This window comes from Silene latifolia, chromosome 8 (genome assembly GCF_048544455.1).
Source record: "Silene latifolia isolate original U9 population chromosome 8, ASM4854445v1, whole genome shotgun sequence".
Classification (NCBI taxonomy): domain Eukaryota; kingdom Viridiplantae; phylum Streptophyta; class Magnoliopsida; order Caryophyllales; family Caryophyllaceae; genus Silene; species Silene latifolia.
Genome location: NC_133533.1, coordinates 31199039 through 31210807, shown reverse-complemented (window position 1 = coordinate 31210807; position 11769 = coordinate 31199039). Strand labels below are relative to the sequence as shown.

The 11769-nt window shown below is 39.2% G+C and overlaps 1 non-coding gene across 1 annotated transcript; it reads right to left on the bottom strand.

Moving 5' to 3' along the window:
- Positions 1-10363: 10363 nt before the first annotated feature.
- LOC141597601 (small nucleolar RNA R71) lies at positions 10364-10470 on the bottom strand. Its single transcript, XR_012522828.1, has one exon. It is a non-coding gene; the product is annotated as a small nucleolar RNA R71 (small nucleolar RNA).
- Positions 10471-11769: the final 1299 nt, after the last annotated feature.

Here is an 11769-nt window from a genome sequence, read left to right as displayed (position 1 = left end):
TTGATATTCTCAATAAATTAGAGCAAAAGATCAAACCAATACAATCATCCAAGGAACTACATGGTCATCTCAAAATCTCAATAAAGAAATGAGAAAAATTAAAGCAACATAAGCTCATACTAAGATAACCAGTAACAACTAACAGCATAATAAAAACAGCCTACTCATACAACCCCATCAAACATAACAGAAACCCAATTCAATTAAACATTAGAGTGATCCGCTCGATAATCTGATAGTCGAAGTTTGAAACTTTCTGAATGATTCTTAAAACAGTAAATGACTAAACTTCAATCAGCAAGCACCAGCACAAATGCACAATACAACAGCTCATATGCTCATACACAACCCTATCGAACAAACTAACAGAAACCCATTGTAATACTACGGTTTTCTATGTCTATGGGTACTCTATCGAGTGGGCCTTACTCTATCGAGTAAGGGTGTTTTGATTTATGAAACAGTAGTCTATCTGTAGGGTACTCGATCGAGTAGCCTTGGTACTCGATCGAGTAAGTGGCACTCGATCGAGTACGTTAGTTACTCGATCGAGTAGGTCGTTTAACGGGCATTATTTTGACGGGTTTTGTTAATAACATGGATTAGTATATAATTCATACCGTCATCTTTGTTAAACACTTTTACAAACCTAATAATCTTAAAAAGGAGATTGAGACTACGTTATTCGCATCATCCGTGTTATTGGCAAATCCCGGAGCTTGAGAGGTCGGATTTCATCATTCTTTGTGTCCTTGTGATCCTTGCGTCGAGGGTAAGATCTACATACCAATTTTATAACGTTTAATGAACTTTGTTTAAACCCTAATTGGGTAATTTGGGGGTTTTGGGTATTTGATTGGCTTAGTAGTAATTGCATGATTGTATATGTGTTTATAGGAGGATATTTCGTAGAAGAGCATTTCGATTAGCTGCTTGTGACGGTCTTGTGATGGCTTATTTCAGATAGGGTTTCCCTACTCAGTATTGGCTACATAATGTGTGGTGATTGTTGTTGTGATTATTGGTTAATTATATTGTTGGTTGATTTTGACGGTTGTTGGCTGTATATTGTTGATTGATTGTGTATCTGTCTGTGTTCTCGAGGTGCGTCCTCGGCTGAGTGGAGTCACTTGCGGGAGTGGCTTCACGCCCATGATTTGCCTTTTGTGGAACCCGCCACAGAAGGGATGTGCACATTAATGGACGTGGGTTTATCGCTCGATGAAGATGAGCGGAGATTTGGTGGGTACGGCTGCGGTCCCCCACTGGCGGTGTGGAGTATCTGTTGCGATGGGTACTCTGGCAGGGCTACACACTTTAGTGTGTATTCAGTTACGTGGAGATTGTTCATGAAGACGGGGTTTGATGTGACGATTGTGCTGTTTGGTAACTGTTGTATTGCATCTTGTTTTGTGTAATCAGTACTGACCCCGTTTAAATGTTTTAAAAACTGTGGTGATCCATTCGAGGGTGGTGAGCAGTTATTGAGCAGGTATGAGCTGATGCGTATAAGATAAATGGGAGGAGTCACCACGATGCAGTTTAGAAGTCTTCCGTTGTGTCTGATAGTTTTATAGTCTTTTGATAGTAGACAGTTTTGGAGAACTTGTATCTCTTTATCAGTTTTGGTTTTTGGCATATAGTCACGTTAAACGTTATTTACTATTTAAGTATGTTTCTTTATTGTCTGATGATTATCATTGCCTCGGGTAACCGAGATGGTGACGTTCCTATACCTGAGTGGTCCTGGTAAGGCCCTTGGAGTATGGGTATCACAAAGTGGTATCAGAGCGACGATCTTGAAACCTGTAACCAATGAATCTAATGAACCTAGGGAGTCTAACTAAAATGAACCCGGGTAGAAGTTGTAGGAGCTAATGCAAAGACTTGGGAGACGTCCTAAAGTCGCAAACTCGCTCTACAATTTTGAACCGGTCACCATGGGATATGAGTCGGGATCACTATGTGTTTATTTTATCAATTGTGTACCTATATAGTGATGTGTGGCATGAATCAGTGTGATTTTGTATGTTGTTGGTTGAAAGCATGCTGAATGATAGTTGGTTTACAATGTTGGTTGGAATTGTTGGAAAAGTATATGAGAATGATGAATGATGTGGTGGAAAAAGGAAGTAGTTCATATATGATAATATGTGATGAATAATGTATTGCAGGATGAATTATTTATAATGTGGCAATCTTAGTAACATGAGATTAGGCGATGTGATATGTTTGTACATGGTTTTGTTCCGTAAAGTTATATAATAAAGTTGTATACTATATGCATGCGTTAGATAAAGTGTATGATGGATGATGGATAATGTTGCCTAAAAATATGATTTCATGATTTAAGCATGTTTATGTGACTAAGTGAATTTTTGTAATGTTGATATGTTAGTAACACATGAATGGGAATTATGTTATATATTGTCATTGTTTTATGTAAGGTTATAGAATTAAAGCATGTGGGCATTACATAAGTGGTAAGTTGAATAATGTATATGCCTGATGGAAGTTGTTGTTTAGCTTTTGTAAATAGTAACACGTGGTTAGGGATACTGGTTTTATGAGTATTGAGTTGTTTTTGTTTACCTTGTTGTTGTTTAAGTTGTCTGGAGGTAAAAATCGAATAGTTATGTCTTATGATTACAACAAAGTTGTCTTTAAACTGTTATAACTTGAGATGTATATATGATTTTGATGTGATTCCAATTGGAGGTGATAGCTTGTTCTGTTACGATTCTAACGATAGGTCACACGCCCAAATCGACCAAGAAACGAGTGAGTTATGACCGTTTTACGAAAATTTGACAGTGCTGAGAAATGCGTAGGGTACTCGATCGAGTGGCCCTTACTTGATTGAGTGCGCCTCTTGTTACTCGATCGAGTAACCCTTACTCGATCGAGTAACCCTGGTAATTTGTTATACGTGTCTCTGACTTTCACCTACTCGATCGAGTAGCCTGTACTCGATCTAGTGACCCCTGTTTTGGGTCATATGCTTATCGTTTGACTTCGTTGCATATTATATTTAATTCAAAGGTGTTCTGTGGCTTCTTCATGCATTGTTTTACGTATGTGTTGGTCCTGATGCGTAAGTTACCCAATCTTATGATGTAAGGAGTGGCACCTGTGGTGAGTATGAGTTCAGTGGGAGGACATGAGTTGTATTTGTTGTGATAGATAGTGGAAAAAGAAAAGGAAGATCGGTATGTCCTATTGAGGCATGGAGCATATTTTCTGAGATGAGATGAGTGATATGATTGTGTGTTGAGTAACGTAAAAGTAAGTGAATATGGGCAAGGGATGTTGTGAGTCTAAGGAACGTGAGAATGAAAAGATTGAAAGTAAGGATGTGGATAGTGGGAACTTGAGATGTGTAAAGAATTATGGAGGGAGATGGTTAGGAGTCGTGTGGGTTAAGAATATATGTAGTGAAAGTTCGTTTTAAAGGGGTTGAGAAGAGTGGTATATAGTGAACTTTATGGAGACATGTTGCGAGGTGGATTTGTAGACAGTGAGTGAGTTTGGGAGATTTGGTTTATTAAGAGGTGAAACTACTGTGTGATTTCCTTGGGCAATTAACGGTATGAAATGAATTTTGATTTCTAGAGATGTACAAAGGAGATGCAATTGTTTGAACAGCGAACATTGATTTTATGGATAGATTAGTGGCAAGTGTGAGTGATAGTATAATAAGAGAAAATCCATGGTAAGAAAGAGTGAGATGATATCGATATGAAATAATGGGATTTGAGTTTTGGAGCGATGAGAAGGTAATTGGAGCACTAAAGGGGTTAGGTAGAAGTAATAAGGAGTTGAGCTATTAAATGGTATTGCTGAGTATAAAGAGAAAAGAAGGATAAAAGTAAGCTGAGAAAAATGTTCACCGGAGTTATGTGATATAAAAGTAAGGAATCGTCGAGATGTATGATACTATCAAGAGTAAGTGAGTTAATGGTTATACAGAAGTTTCAGGACAACATGATTAATCATGAGTTTCGAGGAATTAAGGGAGTATAAAGTTGGTGGAGTATTTGCACGATACGAGATTTTTGGTGGAGAGTTAGATGACGATATAAGTAAGGATAGTATTGGGAATAATGTTGAGGTAATTTTGTTGATAGATTTGATGTTTGTTATTTGGGATGTTAACCAAAGGTAGGAAAGAAACCGTGATGTTTAGAGATGAGTGTAAGAGGCGTGATGTCCGAACAATGATGGTGTTGAGGTGTTATCACTAGTGGTTAAGGGCGATGATGAGCAGGAAAGATAGCCATTCTAAAGAGGTTAATTTTGTAGAGACCAGATTGATAGGTATGGTTGTGAGGAAGTATAAGATGTGGCTATAGGAGGCGGTTGCTAGTAGTTGAGTAGTAATGGTATGGTTATACCTGGCATAAAGTGATGGTTATGCGAATGAGGAAATGTGTTATGAGAGGCATGTGAGTTAAGCTCGGGCGACAGGTGACCTTTATCGAGTGGTAACTTACGTGATCAGGATTGACTAGTTGGATGTGATTATGGGTCTATGATGTGTATAAATGTTTGTGTGAGGTTCTGACCTCACGAGAAGCGGTATGGTATGATAGTTATAAAGTTGTTATATGAATGCTTGTGATATATGTTGGGTACGACAATCTAATGGAATGAGGTTCAAAAGGTAATAATTTGATTGATCTGGCATGGATAGTTAAAATCGTATGTGTATTGATGATACATGTTTATTCCGTGAAAAGGTATGGATGATATGCATGAGATTCTTGTATGTTTATTCCGTATAATATGTTGTATTATGATCTAGTAAAGCCGTTTTGAGTAAATCTTCTTGTCCAGAAAGTTATACCGAGTCAGTGTTTATAGGAATTGTATGTGGTTGTGATGTCTATCGATGTGGTTGTTTTACCTCGGGTGGTGATCCGGGCACGGTACTTCGTGTTGTGATGCGGGTGTTTTCGCGCTGTGGTGCGGCTATTAGTGGCAGTGTTGCGATGACGTCGCCGGTTGTGGTGGACTAGGAAGGATGATTATGATACGAGTTCTCAAAAGTACCTATCAGTCATACATAGATTGTTGTTTTGTTGGCTGCTGCTTCCTGAGAGTTTCAGTTTGTACAGATAGACAGTTGTTTTGTTTATTGATGTTTTACCAGTTTCAGTTTGGGAATGAGGGTACAGTATGATATAAAAGAGAGTTGGGTATGTTTTCATTGTGTCATGGTATAGTGATATTCTGTTGATGGGACACAGTTGTGAGAAGTTGTTATAGTAATTTTGATCTTGTTTTAAGACGAGGTATCGGTAGACATAGTCATGGTAAGTGATTTGTGGAACATGTGTTATACTGATATGGACGTTGCAGGGGGTTCATAATCAGATTTTGGGACAGTGAGTGTAGGGTGTTTGGATTTAGTGTCGTGTTAAGTCATGTATGAGTTTTACAGTGATGAAAGAAAAGAACTTGAGGATCTAGAATGAGTGTACGTAACAAGTGTGAATCGTGAGCTATGCTTTTGACGATAAGAGTTTATATAGTTTATATAGAGAGGTATGTCGTGTTGCGGTAATGTGGAAGAGTTGGAGTATTGGTTATGTTAAAGATTTTGTGGTATAGGTTAGGTGGTGTGCCGAGTGAATTGAGGTGGGAGAACTGTTTAAGTAAGAGAGCTGTGGATATAGGAATGGTGAGTGTCTAGATTATAGGCGGTTATCTACCGGAAGGACCTTTCCCTTGCCCTTCTCACAGTAGATCATCTGGACTGTTTATGACTGAGTTAGTGAACTGCCATGTCGTGGTGATGACGATATGGAGAAAATATAGCTAAGGATTTAGTATTAGTGAGTTATGAGGACGTAACATTTGTTTTAAGAAGCGTAGGATGCGATAAAAGAGAGTTTCATGGTTGTGCATGTGGTAGTATAATTGGAAGTAGAGTGTTGGTGTAGCATAAAGGATGGATATTTGTTGTGATTGATTTTAGTTAAGGGCATGGCCGTGCGTGTAGTAATTCGGTGTTTAGGAATGGAAGAATACTTCGATAGTGTTAACGGTTGGATGATGATGTTTAGGAGTTTGAGAGTGTTGACAGTGGCATGATGATGTTTATGGGTGTAAGTAAACTTCGAGGACGAAGTTCCTTTTAAGGGTGGTAGAATGTAACATTCCGTTTGATGTCTATGAGTGTCTTGATATTGAATTGGCTAGTGGATGATATATTACGGAGCTAGCAGCGTTTGTGGACGGTAGTTGGTAGTGTATGAAGTTAGTGTCGAGAGAGAGATATAATGGAGTTGATACGATATTGTGAGCCATGTTGTGGAGGTAGGAATAGTTGGTGGAGTTGGTGTTACGAGTTCATGTTTGGTAGGTTGGAGTTTTGTTTTGAGTTCTTAGTCGTGTTGTTGTGTCTTGATCGAGTTAGTATGTTTGTTTGTTTTTGAGTATGGGTGAACTTCGGGGACGAAGTTCCTTTTAAGGAGGGAAGACTGTAATACTACGGTTTTCTATGTCTATGGGTACTCTATCGAGTGGGCCTTACTCTGTCGAGTAAGGGTGTTTTGATTTACGAATCAGTAGTCTGTCTGTAGGGTACTCGATCGAGTAAGTGGAACTCGATCGAGTACGTTAGTTACTCGATCGAGTAGGTCGGTTAACGGGCATATAAACATGGTTCCTCGACCGATCGAGTGAAACCATACTCTTTTATCACCTGGTCGAATCGATGATTCCAACTCCGAGAAGCTTGCTTAAGTCCATAAATGGAACGCTTAAGCTTGCACACTTTCTTAGGATTTTTAGGATCTATGAAATCTTCGGGTTGCACCATGTACAACTCTTCCTCCAAATAACCGTTTAAGAAGGCAGTTTTCACATCCATCTGCCAAATTTCATAGTCATGAAAAGCGGCAATCGCTAAGATTATTCGAATGGAACGCAGCATAACTACGGGTGTAAAAATTTCATCATAATGCAATCCGTGCACTTGAGTGAAACCTTTTGCCACTAGTCGTGCTTTATAGGTATCTGGTTGCCCGTCTACAGAATGCTTTATTTTGTAAAGCCATTTGCACTGTAGAGGTCGTACCTTGGTAGGTAAATCAACAAGATCCCATACGTCATTCTCATACATGGAGTCCATCTCGGATTGCATGGCTTCAAGCCATAGCTTTGAGTCGGAACAGGTTATGGCACCTTTATAGGTAGTGGGTTCATTACTCTCTAGGAGCAAAACGTCATTCTCCTCGACCATACCAATGTATCTGTCTGGAGGATTAGAGACTCTACCCGACCTCCTAGGTTCCTGAGGAATATTAACTGTATCATCAGTTGAAGGAACAACTTCCTCCATCTGTTCCTCGGTTGTTGGTTCTGGAATCTCCGACAGCTCGAAGGTTCTATTACTTGACTTGTTCTCGAGAAATTCTTTCTCTAAGAACTTTGCACTAGCCACAACAAAAACTCGATGTTCGGTAGGCGAATAGAAGTAATGACCAAACATTCCTTTTGGATAACCAATAAAGTATGTCTTGACCGATCGCGGGCCGAGCTTATCCTCGTGTCTCCACTTGACATAAGCCTCGCAGCCCCAAACCTGAATAAAGGACAAGTTGGGTACTGTTCCCTTCCACATTTCATATGGAGTCTTGTCGACAGCTTTAGACGGACTTCGGTTAAGTATAAGAGCAGCTGACAAAAGAGCAAAGCCCCATAATGAATCAGGTACTACCGTGTGACTCATCATGGATCGAACCATATCAAGTAGTGTTTGATTTCTCCGTTCGGACACACCATTTAATTGAGGTATTCCAGGTGGAGTTAACTGTAAAACAATTCCACAGTCTTTAAGGTGTTGATCAAACTCATTTGAAAGATATTCGCCACCCCGATCTGAACGGAGTGTGATGTGACCATAATTAGCGCATATTTAGTCCCCGAATTAGCCTTGTTCCCATGCTTTTTAGTGCATATTTGGGTCATTTATTGTCTTTAGTTCTTTGTTTTGCATATTCTTTGAGGTTTTGTGTCCTTGGTAGGAAAGGAGTGCAAACCTTCCATTTTCATGGCAAAATGAGACTAAATTGATTGAATTCAATGACCAAGCATCAAGGAGAGACAAGATTAGAAGGCCTTTGTACATATTATAGTAGTTGGGCAATGATGAGGAAAGATCTTTGCATCCCCAAGGAAATCCCCAAGGATTTTATGAAGAAATGGGAAGAAAAGAAGAAGAAACAAGTCTGAGCAGCAACCCGTACGGATTGTCCTGAAGACGCCCGTCCCCAGGACCACAATCCGTGCGTCTTCCATCAATGACGCCCGGGCAGCAGCACCCAGAAGACGCCCGTCTTCTCCCAAAGACGCCCGGGCAGAGACTCACGAATCCGGCCGTCCCGAGCCTAAGACGCACGGATTCCAAGACAGCTCAAATTCGTTTCTTCAAGCTTCAAGAAAGATGCCCTTCCTTCAGAAAATACCGGCGTTTCCCTAAGTAGGGACTTAATTGTCATTTAAGCCCTTAGTTAACCCTAATGCATCCACCTAATTTCCATTATAAATACCCCATTAATCTAATTAGAAAAGCATGCTCTTCTTATCAATTCTTAGAGTAGTTAATATCAATCAAATCTCTCTTTAGTTTTGTAATCAACAATTAATCAAGTTTTAATACAAATTTTATTTCCTTAATCTCTCTTTTGTTCATCCTTTATTTTGGGTAATTGAAGATTATTTGGGTTATTATTGGGAGATTTACAACCTCTCAATCAAGCATCAAGTACTTCTATTATTCTTTGCTTTATTATTAGAATCATTAGTAGGTATAATTCTCTTAATCCCTTTTTAATTATTGCTAATTACTTTCATTTGTTCATCATGTTTCACTTTGTTGGTATGATTGACAACCTTGCTAGCATGTTCAACATGATAATGAGTGAGTAGTTCCATAGCTAGTGTTAATGGGTAATTAGGGGAAACAAACATGGGGAATGATTCATGCTTAAATTAATATGCTTTCATGGTTTATTTGCTTGCTTGTTTTGATCTCAACTCATGCACATGTTATGTTTGATGAAATGCGAGCCTATGAATCCTTGCATTTTTTACCCATCACCTACTTTTTCAATGAGACTTGTAAGATATAAACCAACTCGAGTCTCATTAGACCATGCATGTTGTTGAGTAGGGAAGACTAAGTCGACTTGTAGGTGTTGTACAATCTAATCGATTCGGCTCCGGGACCCAAACTATCCTAGGATTGTAAGATATAACCCAACTCAATCCATCACAACAATAATTGCTTGCTTATAATTTGAGAACATGTTTGTATGATCAATTCCCATGAATCCCCTATGACCCCATGACACCCTAGTGCTTTTTATCAATTGTTTACAACCCTTTCAATTCATCTTGCTTATTTACTTTCATTGCTATTTAGTTTAGTGACCTTCTACATCAACCCAAATTGTGACACCCCTAAGACACCACTAGTCTCAATAGAAATCTCATTTCAATTCCCGTCCCTTGGGATCCGACCTTTACTTGCCTCTTTACTAATTGTAGAGTTGTTTGTGAAGCTATAAATTGTGTTTTGGTCTAGGTGCTTCCAACGACAATTGTTCCAAAAAATAGAATATAGCTCCGACCGACCAAAAATGGCGCCGTTGCCGGGGACGGTGTTATCTTGATTTAGATTTTCTTATATTGTTATTAGTTGTGTCTTTCTTTGCCTTGGGGAAGTAAAACTCCTCAAGGTTTGTTCTAATTGTTTTCGAGTTGTTTGATATTTTGCATGTCTAGAAGGTCACAAGGTGATTTGTTACCTTTTGATCGTGAAATTGAAAGAACTTTGACAACCAATAGAAGATTTGCTAGGAGAAATTTGAGAGGTATTAGTGAGGTTGTAGATATTCAACCAACTATTGAGTTCATCAACCCTTTTGCAAGAGAAGGTGAGAAGAACCTAACACAAAATATAACTCAAAATCAACCCACAATGCCTAAGTTTTCATCACATTCCGTACCCACTGAGGAGAACCTACCCAATGGTACTCCCACACCACAACATTTGACCGGAAATTTCATTGCTAAATCCGCATTTATCCAATTAGTCGAAAGGAGCCAATTTGGGGGGATGCCTAGTGAAGACCCTCACTCTCATATGGAGACCTTTTGTGACTATTGTGATGCGATTTCTCAAACCGGTGTAACTCAAGACCAAATTCGATGGGTCTTATTTCCTTTTTCTCTAATTGGCACCGCGAAACAATGGTTAAAGGGCCTTGATAAGGCCACTCTCGGAATTAATTCTTGGAAGAAGTTGGCTCTAGCTTTATACAAAAAATTCTACCCACCGGAAAAGACTAACATGCTAAGAGCTCAAATTACGGGTTTTAAGCAAAGGGATGAAGAATCTTTGTATGAAGCTTGGGAGCGGTTCAAAGGAATTTGTCGCTCATGTCCTCACCATGGACTTAGCGAGTGGTTCTTGGTACAACAATTTTGGAACGGTCTATATGAAGATTCAAGGAACATTCTCAACATGGGATCAAATGGAATGTTCACCGAAGTTGATGACAATCAACCTTGGAACAAAATTGAGGAAATGGCGGTCCATAACTCACAATATAGTAGACCTCGCAAGGCTACTAATTGAGGAAAGCATGAAGTGGACTCCGTTACTCAATTGGGTGCTCAACTTAGTGGTCACATTGATACAATCAACTTGAAGTTTGAAAAAGCTATGGCTAGACTTGAAGAAGCCTCAAAATCACCAAAGCATCATGTTAATGCCATGACGGCATCCTCATCAATCCCAAGTGGGATATGTGAGAATTGTGGAACTTTGGGACATGACTCAAGTGAATGTAGGGGAACAAATGAACAAGTGAATGCTTTCCAAGCATACAAGAGTGGTACCCCTTATTCTAACTATTACAATGAAAACACCAAATTCCATCCAAATCTCTCATACAAAAGCCAAAATGTTCAAAACCCTCAAACAACATACACCCCACCTCCCATGAGAAACCAAAATCAAAGACCCTTTTACAACCAAAACCAAGGTTACCAAAATCAAAATCCATACAATCAACAAAATGACCAAGGTTTTGATGTTCAAAAAGTGGTCCTTCAAATGCAAAATAATCAACACGAATTTTTCACTCAAATGCAAAAAGATAGTCAAGCAAAGGAAACCACCATCAACAACATCCTAGCTCACACCAAAATGTTGGAAACCCAATTGACTCAACTAGCATCTTCGAGCTCACAAAGACAAAAGGGGCAATTACCACCTCAAAGTAATCCCCCAAGACATGAAACGGTTAGTGCCATTCACTTGAGAAGTGGTACAAGGTATGAAGCACCGAAGAATCAAGTTGAGGATGAAGTTGTGGAAGCTAGTGAAAAGGAAGAAATTGTGCAAAACTCCAAAGATGGAGAATCATCAAAAGAACAAATTTCAAAGAAAAATGAAGACAAGGTCAAGGAGAAGGAGCCCATTGTGATTAGACTTCCTTTCCAAGTCGTCAAGCCAAGCCCAAATTTGATGACCAACTTGGAAAGTTTATGGAAATTGTGAAGAATTTGGAAGTCTCAATTCCTTTCACGGAATTAATCAATCACGTGCCGGCCTATGCGAAATACATGAAAGACATCCTCACAAAGAAGAAGTCGATTCGGAAGCTTGAGACTATCGCCTTCACTAAGGTGAGTAGTGCAATACTTCAAGGGAGTTCACCTCCAAAACTCAAGGATCCGGGAAGCTTCTCA